This window comes from Peromyscus maniculatus, chromosome 11 (genome assembly GCF_049852395.1).
Source record: "Peromyscus maniculatus bairdii isolate BWxNUB_F1_BW_parent chromosome 11, HU_Pman_BW_mat_3.1, whole genome shotgun sequence".
Taxonomy (NCBI): domain Eukaryota; kingdom Metazoa; phylum Chordata; class Mammalia; order Rodentia; family Cricetidae; genus Peromyscus; species Peromyscus maniculatus.
In genome coordinates, this window is record NC_134862.1 from 60,078,178 (window position 1) to 60,092,594 (window position 14,417).

At 44.3% G+C, this 14,417-nt stretch overlaps 1 long non-coding RNA gene across 5 annotated transcripts in view; it reads right to left on the reverse strand.

The window, feature by feature from the left end:
* Positions 1 to 14,417, reverse strand: part of LOC121821292 (uncharacterized) — a 133,535-nt gene that overhangs the window by 30,516 nt on the left and 88,602 nt on the right. For all 5 annotated transcript variants that reach the window (XR_006062020.2, XR_006062019.2, XR_013043325.1 and 2 more), the window contains 2 exons: positions 7,990 to 8,130; positions 6,874 to 6,941 (listed from right to left, as the gene is read on the reverse strand). This is a non-coding gene — a long non-coding RNA (uncharacterized LOC121821292). The remainder of the gene's footprint in view (positions 1 to 6,873; positions 6,942 to 7,989; positions 8,131 to 14,417) is intronic.

The window sequence follows — 14,417 nt, forward strand, 5'->3', positions numbered from 1 at the left end:
TTTCATTCATTTTACACACCAAAGATCCCCTTCTTTCCTCCTCCCACCCTCCCAGCCTCCCCCCCAATTCACCCCCACCCCACCCCCACGAAAAGGCAAGGCATGGGGAGGCACATCCAGTAGAGGCAGGTCCAAGGGCTTGGAGTATTTTTTTTTCATTTATGTGTATGAATGTCTTACCTGCATGTATCTGTACACCATGGGTGTATAGTGTCCATGGGGGTCAGCAAAGGACATCAGATGCTCTGGAACCAGAGTTACAGATAGTTGTGAGCCACCATGTGAGTGATGGGAGCCAAGACCAGAGTCTCTGCAAGCAGCCAATGCTCCTAACCACTGAACCATCGTTATTTGAAAGAATATCCTTATTTATAAGGATTGAGAAAGTGTGCAAAGTATTGTTAATGGGCTAGGCGAGGATATCTTCCATTTCATGAGCAGAGAATAAGAACGAGGGCTGGAGAGATGGCTCAGAGGTTAAGAGCACTGGCTGTTCTTCCAGAGGTCCTGAGTTCAATTCCCAGCAACCACATGGTAGCTCACAACCATCTACAATGAGATCTGGCTCCCTCTTCTGGCCTGCAGACAGAACACTCACTGTATACATAATAAATAAATAAATCTTTAAAAAAAAAAAAAAAAGAACGAAGTCTCTGAGCCCGGCATAGTAGTCCATATCTGCTATCCTAAGACTTAAGAGGCTGAGGCAGGATTACTGTGAGTTCAAGGCCAGCCTGTACCCTACAGTGTGAATGGAATTTTCTGGGAAGAACTGAATTTTATGTAAGGCTCATGAAATGATCAGAACGTCACTATTTGTAGGGAGGCTGGAACGATGTAGATACAGAGCCTAGTTAAGATTCATTGTGGGCTATCTTTGGTCTAAAAAGCAATTCCTTACCTACCTCTGTGTCTGTGATGGACAGGTAAATTCTTTTAGAACGTGTGAAATTGACAACCGAAAAACTAAGAATGTCATCAAATCTGAGGCCTGTATGTAATCTAATCACCTGATGTTTCCAGTCATATATTTCAAGACTCTCTCTAAGTGCTAAAGAGAGGAAGACGGGAAGGAGGAAGGGAAAAGGAAAAAATATAAAAGGGCAGAGAAAAGAAAAAGAAGATGAAAGGGAGTTGCTTCCAGGTCAGGATCGGCTCTCTGCGAGCCTAAGGCAGAGGCTGGGGCCTGGTAAACAGGGAGTTTACAGCCGCCCTCAAGAAAATGGAAGAGCTATGTTCCTTTTACCTGGAGTACCCGGCAGGAGATCTGTGAGTGGTTAAGACCCTTCAGGAGGTGAAACCCGACTATGCTTCCTCCTGAAATCTCTGTTTAATGAGTCTGGGTCCTTGTTTCCAACAGCTTTAAGCCCAACAGTGAGATTTCACAAGGTTTTGCTCTTTATCAATAATTTAAAATATCTGTATTTAAGTAGGTTTAATATACATAATTCAGTGAACATGTGTATGCATGCTTTCCAATTCAGAGACTGAAAACAAAGAAGTTTTGTCTATTTCTGCATTAGACAGAGAATCCATCCTTATTACTATAGGAAGAGTCCATGGAATGACTTTTCTGCAACGGCTTCCAAAGTAATTTACTATGCCGGTAGAAAGGCAGAAATGAAATTCACACTTGAGGGTTTCCTGTGCTAGCCATGTCTGTCTTCATACCCTGCCAGTTTGTTATTATATTACTATTATTATTATTATCATTATTACTATTATTATTACATACAGTGGTGTGTGTGTGAGTGAGTATGTGTGTGTGTGCGTGTATGGTGATATTTTATTTGTACTGAATTGTGATTTTATTTGTATGTTAATAAATAAAGTTGCCTGGGGGTCAGAGCTAATAGTAAGCCGTAGCAGAGCTGGGCATTCATGGTGCACGCCTTTAATCTCAGCACTTGGTAGGCAGAGCTAGGTAGATCTCTGTGTGGTCAAGGATACAGCCAGCATTGGAGACACGTGCCTTTAATCTCAATACCAACCATAGAAGACCTGGAGGTCTGTACAGACAGGCAGTGACGAGGCAGTCATGTGGTTGGGTTTATAACCAATGAGAAGGCAGAACAGAAAGTCTATATAAAGACAAACACACAGGAAGTAGCTCTCTCTTGGCTGAAGAGGCTAGCTGCAGCAGACGGGTAAGGCTCTTAGCTCTGATCTCTTGGCTTTCTTCTTTGCATTGGTTCTGTGTTTCTTATTTAATAAGACAATTGGTTACGTGTGTGTGTGTGTGTGTGTGTGTGTGTGTGTGTGTGTCTGTGTTTTGAATGGTCTCAGAGCACTTAGAGATCTGAGGACAGCCTTTTCTCTCTGTCCCTGTCGCCCCTTTTCAATGCCCTCCCTGTCCTTTTCTGTTCTCCCCATCCTGCCAATCTTTTCTGAAAACTCATAAAAATGAAAGTTTTCACACACCCTTCTATGCTTCCTAATGTGCTGCTTGGGGTGGCACTCCGGCAGCATCCTGTTAGTTACTACCAACAGTGGCCGCTAGAGGGAGACTCAGAGGTAGATTTTCCTCTTTTCACCTGTTCTGTGTTTGCCTTGGCCATGGTCCTCCATCCCGGGGTAGGCGGTTGGTTTCGGCCTCTTGTTTCATTTCCAGAATTCTCCCAGTAATCTGAATGCATTCTGTTAGAAATACAGCACTGGCTGGGGAAGCTTCCCAGCATTTTAGAGCTCCTCAGACATAGCACCTGCTGGAATCCTAAAAATAGGGGCTTGTGAAGGACTAGATAAGAGAGACGTGGAACACAAAGTTTAAGATTCTGGTCCGGAGAGGCAGCAGCTTTTAATAGCGCCCCCTTGTTACTGTCCACAGCCCCTCTTCAGCTTTTCATTTCCCCGGTGCCTGATCTAGCAGCTCCTCACACTAAATCCTGGCGGTCTAATGCCTAAGGCAGCGTCTCCTTTCCTGAGTGATCTTTGATATATCACTGACCCCCAAACTACTTTATTTTGGTGCCTAAACCAATCAATCCCTTTATCCGTGTTCTCTGAATGATTAGCATGTATGGATCCCGCTCTCTGGAATACAGGCACGTGACCATAGGAAAATGGCCAGCACCGAAGCTAGGCCCTGCTCTTTGGAGCTCTGTGCTCATCGGCCATTGTGTTCCAGCTGCATGCATTCCATCTTTCAGTCCCGATACTACACCCCATGCTTCTTGCTCGCTCAGCGTCCACCCACATGCTGTTGCTCTTGCCGGGAGCACTCCTCCAGACATGCAACCAGCTCAGGCCAATTCCTTTTTCCAACCTAAACTCCCTTATTGCGTCTGAAGGGGAACTTTTCCAGAAATTGCATGGCAAGACCCAGCATTTTCATAACACCCTGAAGCGCTTCTAAGAACGGGGTTTAAATAAATAATTGACTACTTCACTGTTCAGTGTCGGAATGTAAATTAGGTGAAGTCTACGGCATCCTGATGACAAGTGACCTGAAACAGCTAAACAGTCCTGGAGCCAAGACTCTGGGCCTTGGGACTGAAAAGGCTTCCCTTTGAGCAGATGAGTGGAAGAAGAAAGGCCACAGTCTGAAAGACAAAACTCAGATAGGAAGGGCAGGCCATGTTTGAAGAACTCCAGCAGACCTTGTGTGTTATCGGGGCACAGAAAAGGACAAATCCCCAAGGTCAGGCTGATAAGGAAGGCTGCTGGGTGGTTCCGACTCAAGAAGGACCTTGAAGGTAGGCAGGACTGCACTAACCAGGGCAAAGGAGAAGGGGCGGGCCTGTGTTTAACACACAACAAACAGAAATGGTCTACCACCCCTTCACCTTCACATGACATTTAAAAGAGAGGGGGAAAAAAGACTATTTAAATTATGAGTTTTTTTTTTTTAAACTGTGATTTTAAAAACTTTCTTCCCAGCCATGGAGTAAACACAGTTGCCAGTTTCTTATAAAGCCCATAAGGGACAATCTCAAAGAATACCAGAGCACTGAGACACGCCAAGGTGCAGTGTTCCAAGTGGCAGGTACTAACAAGGGTGCCAGGACACATTACAACCAGCGGCCACTGCGGGTCCAGAGGGACAAAGCCATCCATCCAGAAGAGTGGCGTTGGTAATGCGGAGCCGGGCAGCCAGCAGCAGCTGACACTGAGCCAAGACTCGGGACTCTGTGGACCAAGATGAGAATCAGGGGAAGGAATGGGGTTTTGACTAATGAAACTAGTCAGAAACAGAGCCCCAAGAAGCCATTTGTGGGAATGTGTCGGGAAACTGAGCTGTTGGTGGTGGTCATGGAGAAGAACAGGGAGATTCTGTGGAGGATAGAAAGTGGGGATATTAAAGAGAGAGAGAGAGAGAGAGAGAGAGAGAGAGAGAGAGAGAGAGAGAGAGAGAGAGAAAGTGAGGACTTTCAGGAGAGCACAGGAAGGCAGCTGGATGCAGTCTGACTTTTTGCTTCACCCCAGAGCACTAGGAACAAATGCATTAACATGGTTCGTTACAGGTCCGGGCCCAGATGCAAATCAAACACCTGCTATGTGGGCCATCTTGCTTTGATATCTATCCTCTTGCAAATTATCAGATTTGTTCTTTAGAGTTGAAAATAGCCTTACCTGGTTTCACATGGCTTTGCGTGATCGTGTTTTAGGTTTTATTATTTCACATTAAACCTTGATATTTGATTTCAAATAATTTCAGTCATTAAATAATATATGATAAATGATTGAATGAAGTCTCTGAATACTTGTCTATCATTTTTGCAACCGTGAAATTCTATATTATGTGCTGAGGTTTGCTTGTCTCCTTGGTCTTTCTTGAAACAGTGTTGGTCTTGAACCTGGGACCATGCACATGTTTAGCATGGAGTCTACCACTGAGCTATGTCCATGCCCCTAAAGTTCCCCTCTACTGGCTATTTTGAACATCGAATCTACTGCTCTCGGCTGTCATTATCCTCTACCGTGTGTGTGTATAAGTCTGTGCACCTGAGTACAGTGCATGCAGAGGCTAGAAGAGGGTATCAGACCCCCAGAGCTGGAGATACAGACTGTTGTGAGTCAGAGGGTGTGGATGACCAGAACGCTGGTCTTCTACAAGAGCACCATGCCCTCTCAACTCCTGAGCCACCTCTCCTGCCATCAATATGTTATTTAAAAAGAAACAAAACCCAGCATAACAACAAAAACCTGGTTTCCATTTAGTACTATGCTTGAACCTCTCTGACAGCAAATATTTCATCATGTGCCATCAATTTTCAAAAACGAGGCAAGTGAAGTCTAGAGGACTGAGACAACTCCCTGAAGCTCCAGAGGAAGTCACTTTGGAGAAAGCACTCACTAAACATCAAGTCTTACGTGACACCACTTACAAGGAGTCAGAGACAGTGTGGCTCTCGGCCATCAGGAATCGTTGTGTCAGACAAATATACTTCCTAAGGACTATAACTTCAGAAAAAGCATATGCCTAAAACAATTCAAGCACAGCTTGTTCTCTAAGGAGCAGTTTTGAATACATCATTTGCTATTTCAAAACAATTCAACAAATTGACCAAGGCAGCTATCTTAAAATATATTTTTATTTTCAATTGGCACACGGTAATTGAGTACATTTATGGGCTGCAGTGTGACATTGCAATAGATGTTGTACAATGTGTACAATCAGATCAGGGTAGCTGGCCCTGCTCTCAGACATTTATCATCTCTTTATGTTAGGAGTATTCCAATGTTCTCCTGTGCTTGTCATGCTGAATAGGTCATCAATTGTTATCAGCCATCATTATCCTACTGTGCTGCTGGATAGTAGAGGTTATCACTCCTGTCTGGCTGTACCCTTATACCACAAACAACCCTCTGTCCATCTTCCCCTGCCTCCACCCTCTTCCCAAGTCCTGGTATCCAGCACTCTGCTCTCCACCTCTCTGAGATCAGGATCAGGGATAAACTGAAGGACATTATACTAAGTGAACTGGGTCAGGTGCACAACGACAAATTCCATTTGGTTCAAACATGTAGAAGCCGAATTGACTGCCTTGGGTTAATGATTAAGGCTGATAAGTATCTCCCCCTACTATATCATTTCTATTTACATAAAAAAATTCCTCTTTCCCCTGCTCTCAATTCACAACAAACATTATTAATAAAGATTCAGGCTCTGCTCCTTCCACGCCCTCATTCAAACACTGACTTCTCAAGCTACTCCCATCTGCATTCCAGCTGTCATTCTCCCCTGGTGACTTCTCTGGACCCGGTCCTGTCCTTCTCAGCCTCCCAGCAGTTTCACACATTACCACCTCCTTCTTCTCAACATTTTCTCTTCTCTTGGCTTTCGTGACACTGTGCTCTCCTGGTTTTCCTTTAGAATCACTGGCTGCTCCTCCTTGGGTTCTCTTGCCAAATTCTTCTGCTACCTTTTAAGCGAAATGTCCAGAAAAGCCGCCATCTGTTCTCGGTCTGTATTTCTGCCTTCGTTATCTCGTGAAGCCCAACAGCGTTAAAGGGCATCCATATGCTGAGGATGCGCAAGTTGCGCTTCCAGCATGAACCAGCCCACCCCAAGCTCCAAGTTTGTATTCTGGCAAACTCGACTAAAATGTGTAGAGGACGCTCAGACTTAAGAGGTCTATAATACTGTTTCACCCACTCCTTCTAAATAACAACAAAATCTTGTTTGTTTGTTTGTTTGTTTGTTTGTTTGTTTTTTCCAGTTTTTATTACATCCAGAACTTAGGTCGCCATGGATCTTGTTGGCCAACATGGAATTCATATTTAGATTCTTTCTTTCCGTCACTCTCTCAGACTCAGTCTCTCCCCGTTTCAGAAAAATTCCAATCTCTTCTTGGCATTAGTTTCTTTTCTCCTTCATGGGACACAATACCTAACAAGGAACAATTAAAGGGAAGACGTGTTTTGACTTACGGTTTGAAGAGACACAGTCCATTGCGGTGGGGACGGCATGGCAGCAGGAGGCTGGCTGATTACATTGCCTAAACAGAAAGCAAGGAGCGAACCAGAAGTGGGGGAGACTATAAAACCTCAAAGCCCATCCCTCGACATCCACTTCCCCCCAGCAAGGTTCTGCCCCAAGTCCCACAGCCTCCCCAAACAATGCCACCAGGGGACCAAGTGTTCAGACTCATGAGCCTACAAGGGACACTGGACAGTCCAACCACAAAACTGATGGTTTTCAGGTCTGTCCACTTGTTTCTGTGCCAACCACCAACCTCTCACTTTTAAGAAATGCTTGCAGATCTGTCTCTTGAGTTTCTGTATTCAACTAGCAATATGATCTGAAAGTGACTTAATTTCTCTAAGCATCAGTTTCCTTGTGTATACAACAGTATAACTGTGGTGGTGTGAAGACGCCCCTTATAGTCTTGGGCATTTGAATACTTTGCTGGGGGTACTGTGTGGGAAGGATTATGAGGTGTGGCTTTGCAAGAGGAAGTGTGTTACTGGGGGTAGGTTTTGAGGTTTCAAAAGCTACATGACATCCCCAGTTAGCTCTCTCTGCTTCCTGTTTGTAGATGAGATGTGTGCTCTCAGCTATTGCTCCAGCACCACGTCTGCCTGCCTGCTGCCAGCATCCATGCCATGAGGGCAATGGACTCTTACCTCTCTGGAACCACAGGCTCCAAATAAACCCTGCCTTCTGTAAGTTGCCTTGGTCATGGTGTCTTATTGAAGCAAGAGAAAACTAACTACCAGAGTGGATTAAGATACTGATTGGGTTGTGAAAATGAATGAGCTGATACGTATACACGTCTGAGAACAGAAGTTGAAATTTTTAGGTTTAACTAGGTGGCTCTTTTTGGACTAGCTTCAGGTAACAGTATTAAATTCTGAGCAAAATAAAAACTGTTTTCTGAAGGCGCTATGGAATAGCCAGAAAGCAGACAGAGAGTGGAGTGAGCTGACACTTTGAGAATGTTAACAAGGAGTGCTTCTCACTTGTCAGCCTTTGAACCTGAAACGCATTCTACCATTTTGTGTAATTCTATACAGTTAGAACTCAGTGAGGACATTCACACTTACTGAGGGACTGAAAGAGCCAGAAGACAGTTTGTTGGAGCCACATCCCTGGAGAGTGAAGGGAGGCGTCCAGGGAATATGACAGCCAAAAGAGCAGAACCGAAATCTCAGTGGATAAGTTCTGCCCAAATCTTTAGCTGACTCCTGAAGATTTCAAGCAGTCCAAAAAAAAAAAAAAAAAAGGCTCTGTTAAAAGCTGAAATGATATCAGAATCTCTCCACTGTTTCCATCTTCCACCATGGGAAAGAAATGAATTACTATAAAATCATAGTAAAATCAACAAGACATTTTAGTCCAGTCTTCATCATTCATAAATTCAGCTGATAAAATAGCACTCTTCTGAAGAAGGTAAAAGAATCCAGAATCTACTGTTGTAGAATATTATTTTAAGGTGTGTTACTTTTGTTTATGCTGCATTTGTTTAACTCTGTAAAGCCGTGTTACTGTGCCTGTCTAAAACACCTGATTGGTCTAATAAAGAGCTGAACAGCCAATAGCAAAGCAGGAGAAAGGATAGGCAGGGCTGGCAGGTGCTGGGGATGCTGTGAATGTGTTCCTCTGATTGATTGATAAATAAAACACTGATTGGCCAGTAGCCAGGCAGGAAGTATAGTATAGGCGGGATAAGGAGAGAGGAGAATTCTGGGAGGTGGAAAGCTGAGTCAGGAGATGCTGCCAGCCTCCATGAGAAGCAGATGTTAAGATACGGGTAAGCCACGAGCCACATGGCAACTTATAGATTAATAGAAATGGGTTAATTTAAGATATAAAAACTAGATAGCAAGAAGCCTGAGCCATTAGGCCAAATGGTTTAAATAACATAAGCATCTGTGTGTTTATTTGAGTCTAAGTGGCTGCCGGCCTGGGCGGGGCTGGAGAAAATTCAAGCAACAGGCAGGCAGAGAGAAGATACAGAAGAAAGAAGTAGCCAGAGAAGGAAGAGGACTCCAGGAGCCAGCTACACAGCCAGCCACAGAGTAAGAGTAAGATTTACTGAAGTAAGAGAATGGGAAAAGCCCAGAGGCAAAAGGTAGATGGGATAATTTAAAATAAGGAAAGCTGGCAAGAAACTAAGCCAAGCTAGGGCCAGGCAGTCATAAGTAAGAATAAGGCTCTGTGTGTGAATTTATTTGGGAACTGGGTGGCAGGCCCCCAAAAAACCAAAAACAAACAACAACCTACATAAAATATTATCCATATATCCAAGATACAATCCAGAACCACTGTATGTACAGTGAGATAGAAGAATATGAACATTATCAACCCAAAAGGAAATAAAGGGAGACTCCCAATCCAGCTCTTGAAATTAGCAGATAAGGATTTTAAAGAGACTATTTAATTTTGCACAATATTACAAGAAAATAATTCATCATAAAAATGAAAGAAAATCTGACAGAAAGGAAAACTATAACAAAAAGTTAAAAGAAATTCTAGAATTGAAAAATGTAAAACTGAGATTTCAGAAAAATTCGTGAAAATAGACAGCAGCAGAACACCAAAGGTACAGGAAAGTGAATTGTTACCTGCAGATCATCCAAGCCGGAGAAAAGAGAGAGGACAGACTGGAAACCTGTAAGGTAATACTGAGAATACCAGGATGTGTCATTGGAGGCCCAAAGCGGGAGGACCAAGACAGTGTGGGGTGTACACAAGCCTGTCATTTGTCAAGCCCATCAAATGGCATATTTAAATGGATATATTTCAGATACATATTACAAAAGGGGAAAATGGGTTCTAAAAACCATGGATTCCCAGAGAACTGTGTGAGTACTGAAGGGTGTTTTTCCTTTGAGATGTGTCAAAAATCGATGGACCAGTAGAGAGATGATTAAACGATCTATTTGTCCACAAAGCAAAATGAGAGAAGCCGAATTACCGCACTCCACGGTCCCTCCCACATGACCCTTTTCTATGTTTTGAAAACTTACAAACTCAGTAATACATTTCCTACTACTTTTATCCAAAACCTGCCAAACAAATAGTCCATGAAAAAACTTACTTCCAAGGCTATAAATGTAATAGATTAATTCATTATTATCACTTAAGCCATTTTTTAAATCTTTCTAGACAACTGGGAAGTCCCTTTCCCCTTGACTCTCTCTCTATTCAACTGCCAGAATGACACTGTGAAAAGTCATCTAGACCTTTTAATTCTCTTGCCTCAAAAGCCCTAATGACTTCTTAAGCCCTCAAAGTAAATTGTGTTCTCCACTCTCAAAAATTGTTATGGTCCAACCTTAATAATCTTTCTAATGTCAGCCTTGTGAAAAAAGCAATCCTGGTATTTCTTATCAGCGGTGTTACTTCACCAGGAAGGAGCCCCATCTCTTTGGTGTATCTCTCACAGCTCCTTGGGAGAGTTAGGCAGACATTCCCCTGCCTCTGCAACCCGCCCCCCACCCCCCACCCCCGCCTCGGGGCTTCTTCTTCTCTTCAGCTACTCCTGCCTTGGTTTCCTCCCAGTTTGTCCTGGGGGAGCTTCTCTGGCTTCCCTTCCCAGCCAACACAAGGTGTGTGCTGCTGCTATGTCCCCTGGTGTCAGATTCTCCTCTGGTCATAATGCCCTTAGGGAATTTTTCATTTCCTTGTTTGATGTCTTCCTTTGCTGTTCTATCATAGGCTTCTGTGAGTCAGACACACCCTGCCTGTGTATGCGACCATTCTTACCATCATATACCAAGGAGTTTCCATTTCCTAAGTGTTTGGTAAATAGCTATTGCTTAGGTGAATAATAACTTAAGGAAGACATCAATTCCCCAGAATAACGCATTGAAGTGTCAGCAGCTGGATCACTGTTTACCAATAGAAAACCACAGGCCAAAGGCTCCTGGTACCGAGTGCTATGGTGGCCCAGAGGAGAGTGTTTCCTTCCTAGCTGCAGGGCTCTATCCACGCAATGAGTTATCTGCTGTCTTGTGGTAAAGAGGGTGATTATTTTGAAAAACTGATCTCTACAGAGAGCCAATATAGATGTTCTGATAAGATTGTGAGTGACACTAATAATTCAGAGGGATAAAGCTCTAGGGCCTGGGAAGAGAAAATGAAGCATTTTTCAAATGCTGAATCTGGTACCTCAGACATCTGCACAGCACATATACAGCAAATATACAGTAAGAGGTATATTTCATTTGAAGTGTCTCGAGTCACACAGTCTTTTCTGTGCTTTTCACCCTCTCCGTCAGAAGCTGGACCCAGTCTGCCCTTCCCCTGAGCATTATCAAAGCATGTACTTTCCAGGCTCCAGCAGTTTTGAAGAGATAGGCACAGAGCATATTGTGAGAACAATCAAAGCATAATTTTCAAAAATCACAATGCAACCCAGTCATCCTTGGAAAAGCCATTTCTCACCTTTTCCCATTATCAAAGAAAAATGTAAGCTTACGCAGTGAAGTATGGGATCCTGGGTGGTAATACGGCTTATGTGTATCTTCTCACAATTGTGCCTTCAGATGAACACCCTTTCTAGAAGTACAAACTGTGGCATTTCCCAGGTCTTTACTGGATGCACTGTGCTTTCCCCTTCCGGGTGCTCTGCAGAGCCGGGGTAAATGGAACCAAGGTCGCTCCTGGAGAACATGGTTCCAATGTTCATTTTCTTCTGTCAGGTGTAAAGGTGCCACAGGCACCCAGTGTCTGGGTAACTTTCAGCCTCCTGAAATGATTAAACCTGCTCATCTAAATGTCATCACTCACGTGGCACAGTCAAAAGACAGGTTACAACCAACTTCAAGATCTTAATTGGCTTTCATGGATGATTCTAGAACTCAGCACCCCTCAGCGCAGAAACAAGCTCACAGATGGCTGACAGTGCAGCAGGGCCAGAGTTGGATGCATTAAACAGAAGTGGAGCACAGAGGTGAACCCCTACCCTAGCTGAGTCAGGGGCCTGCCCATGAAGACAGAAGGTCAGCAGCTGTAACCTGCACTTGGCTGTGTGGTACAAGCATCTACTCCCAAGTTGGCTAGCTTCCTTCACACAATGACTATAACAGGGCCCCAGACTAAGGTAGACCTTCAGACCTTAGCACAACTGACTCCATGATGGAAGTACCATTCGGGTCATCCAACTTAGCACATAGACAGCACCACCTGCCAAAACTAAAACAAAGACTAATGCATCAAAGTCTATAGTTCTGGGAAAGTCTCTAAATTTACTAACCCTGCTTTTTGTCTTCTATAGTTCCACTTTCAGCTAATTGTTCTTGTTAACTAAAGTATGTCAACAGAATTTGGTCTTTGTATAGGGGGGGGGGGTACTTAAAAACTCACCCCGAGAAAGGCTTGGTACTACACTGGGATTCCAAACACTCAGTGTAGTGCCCAGCCAGCAAATAAAGACTTGCTATTGGCCTAAACCCGTGTCTGAGTACTCTTCTCTGGTGAACACCCCACAACAAGGGCTCCATATCTGTTTGGCCTGATGGGAACCACTGCCGAAGCCTAGTGCAAAGCAATGGCCTCCTACAAATTAATTCTGGTCAATGGCCGAAGATCACCCAATGAATATAGATGGTACAAGCATATAAGAAAACCATGGGGAGGGGGGATTGGGTGGTAGGGAGATGGTGGAGGATCTGGGAGGAGTTGGGAGAGGAGGCTGAATATGGTCAAGATACACTGTCTTAAATTCTCCTCGAATAAACGCAATTATTATTTTAAAAGAAATCCAACTATTTAAATACACTTTTACTATTAACAGTAGAAGAAAAGTGACTCTACTCTCAGCCTCTGGAGGCAAAGGGAGGCAGATCTCTGTGAGTTTGAGGCCAGCTTGGTCTACACAGCATGTTCTAGACCAGCCAGTCATGGCTACCTAGTGAGACCCTGTCTTCAAAACAGTGAGGGTGTAAAGTAAGAAAACACTGGGATGAAAGTCCTATGACTATTGCAGGAGCTTTGCTGCCACTCCCACTTTCTCAAAGACTTTCTGGTAAGGAGCAAGATACACAGACCATTATCAGGCGGAGGAGCGAGCACACAGATGGTGCATTTCCTGAACCATGACCCTTGCCCACGGAGCATACCATAGTAAAAGGCTAGGAAAGGAAATGGCTCAGTCCAGACTGGATCCTATCATATTGTTGAAATACCAGCAGTACAGAATGCTTGGTCCCCTGGTTGCTTGATCTGTCCATAGCCTTTAGCCAGTTCCCGCCAAAGACTGCTTCCGCCCACTGGGCTTCTAAAACCATCTCCAGTGTGTAGAGAACTGACATAGAGAACTGGCCCAAACTTCAGAGAATTTATGACTGAACCTCAGGTGAATAACTTAGGACAGATCAACCACTGAACCTTCTTCTCCATCCTTCCCACGTTATCTGTTCCTCGACTTACATGTTGACTGAGACTTACATGTTGCCTGCCTCTATTCCTTCCCACCCTGCCTTTCCACCTGCCACTCTCTCTCCTGATGATGCCCTACATAACTGTGTTTGTAAATGTAGGGAATTTCCTCAACATCTTGGAAGGCGGTTCCCCTTCCATTGAGGGGATTACAACAGCTGTCTCAATGACTCTGTGCCTCAGCAATCTCACCACAGAGCCCAATAGCACAGATCTCAGGTGTCAACTCAAGATTTTCACCAGTTTTTCTCATCCTCCGGCATGACACAGTTGGAGATCCCAGTTAAGAACTATCAAAGCGCAGTTTGCTGAGTGAGTGCCATACATTTGCTCTGAAGGGAGGGAAAGAATCCAAGAACCCAGAGGGCACACAGATGCTCTGAGTGTGCGACCACAATGGGTCGATTTCTCCTCTCAGCCACTTCGTTTTTTGATCCGAGACAACAAGAGTGCAGCTCTCAAGTTTTAGACTCAACCTCCTCCACCAACAGGCCCTCCGGCCCTAATGATGGAAGGCTCAAATTGTTCTAAACAGGAGTGAGCTACAGCCAGCCCCTGAAGGACAGCTGATTTGATCTGGAACTCTTCTGGAGGTCCCCACAAGGCCACAGATCCGTCATTTAGACCACTTTAATGGCAGCTTCTGTGTTCTGGGACTGAGTCCGGGAAGGATCCATAAATTGCTTTCAGTCAGGCACATGGCGTTAGAGGAAACAAAATGCCAGTCTGCCTCTTTTTTGGAAGCGGAGGAAGACCAGGTGTAACTGAAAGCATCCCAAGATACTATCTTCCATCATCATCTTTTGCTTGTCCCTTCATCCCTTGTTCTTGTCTATCTGAGGAACGGGTAGCCTTGCAAAGAGGCTCAGGTGAGGATGGGAGGAAGGCAGCCTAGCTTTAACTGTCATTAAGGACTCGGCTTCTGCCTGGTTCCTAGCATAGTCTTTCATGCCATCAAGTAGGCATTCAATAAGCGCATATTGTCTCTCCACCTGCCCACGGAGCACTCAACACGCAAATGTTCCAAGACACTTACTTTTATTGTAGTAATAAAGACACTGCTATGTCTTTCGATTTCCTGTGGGGT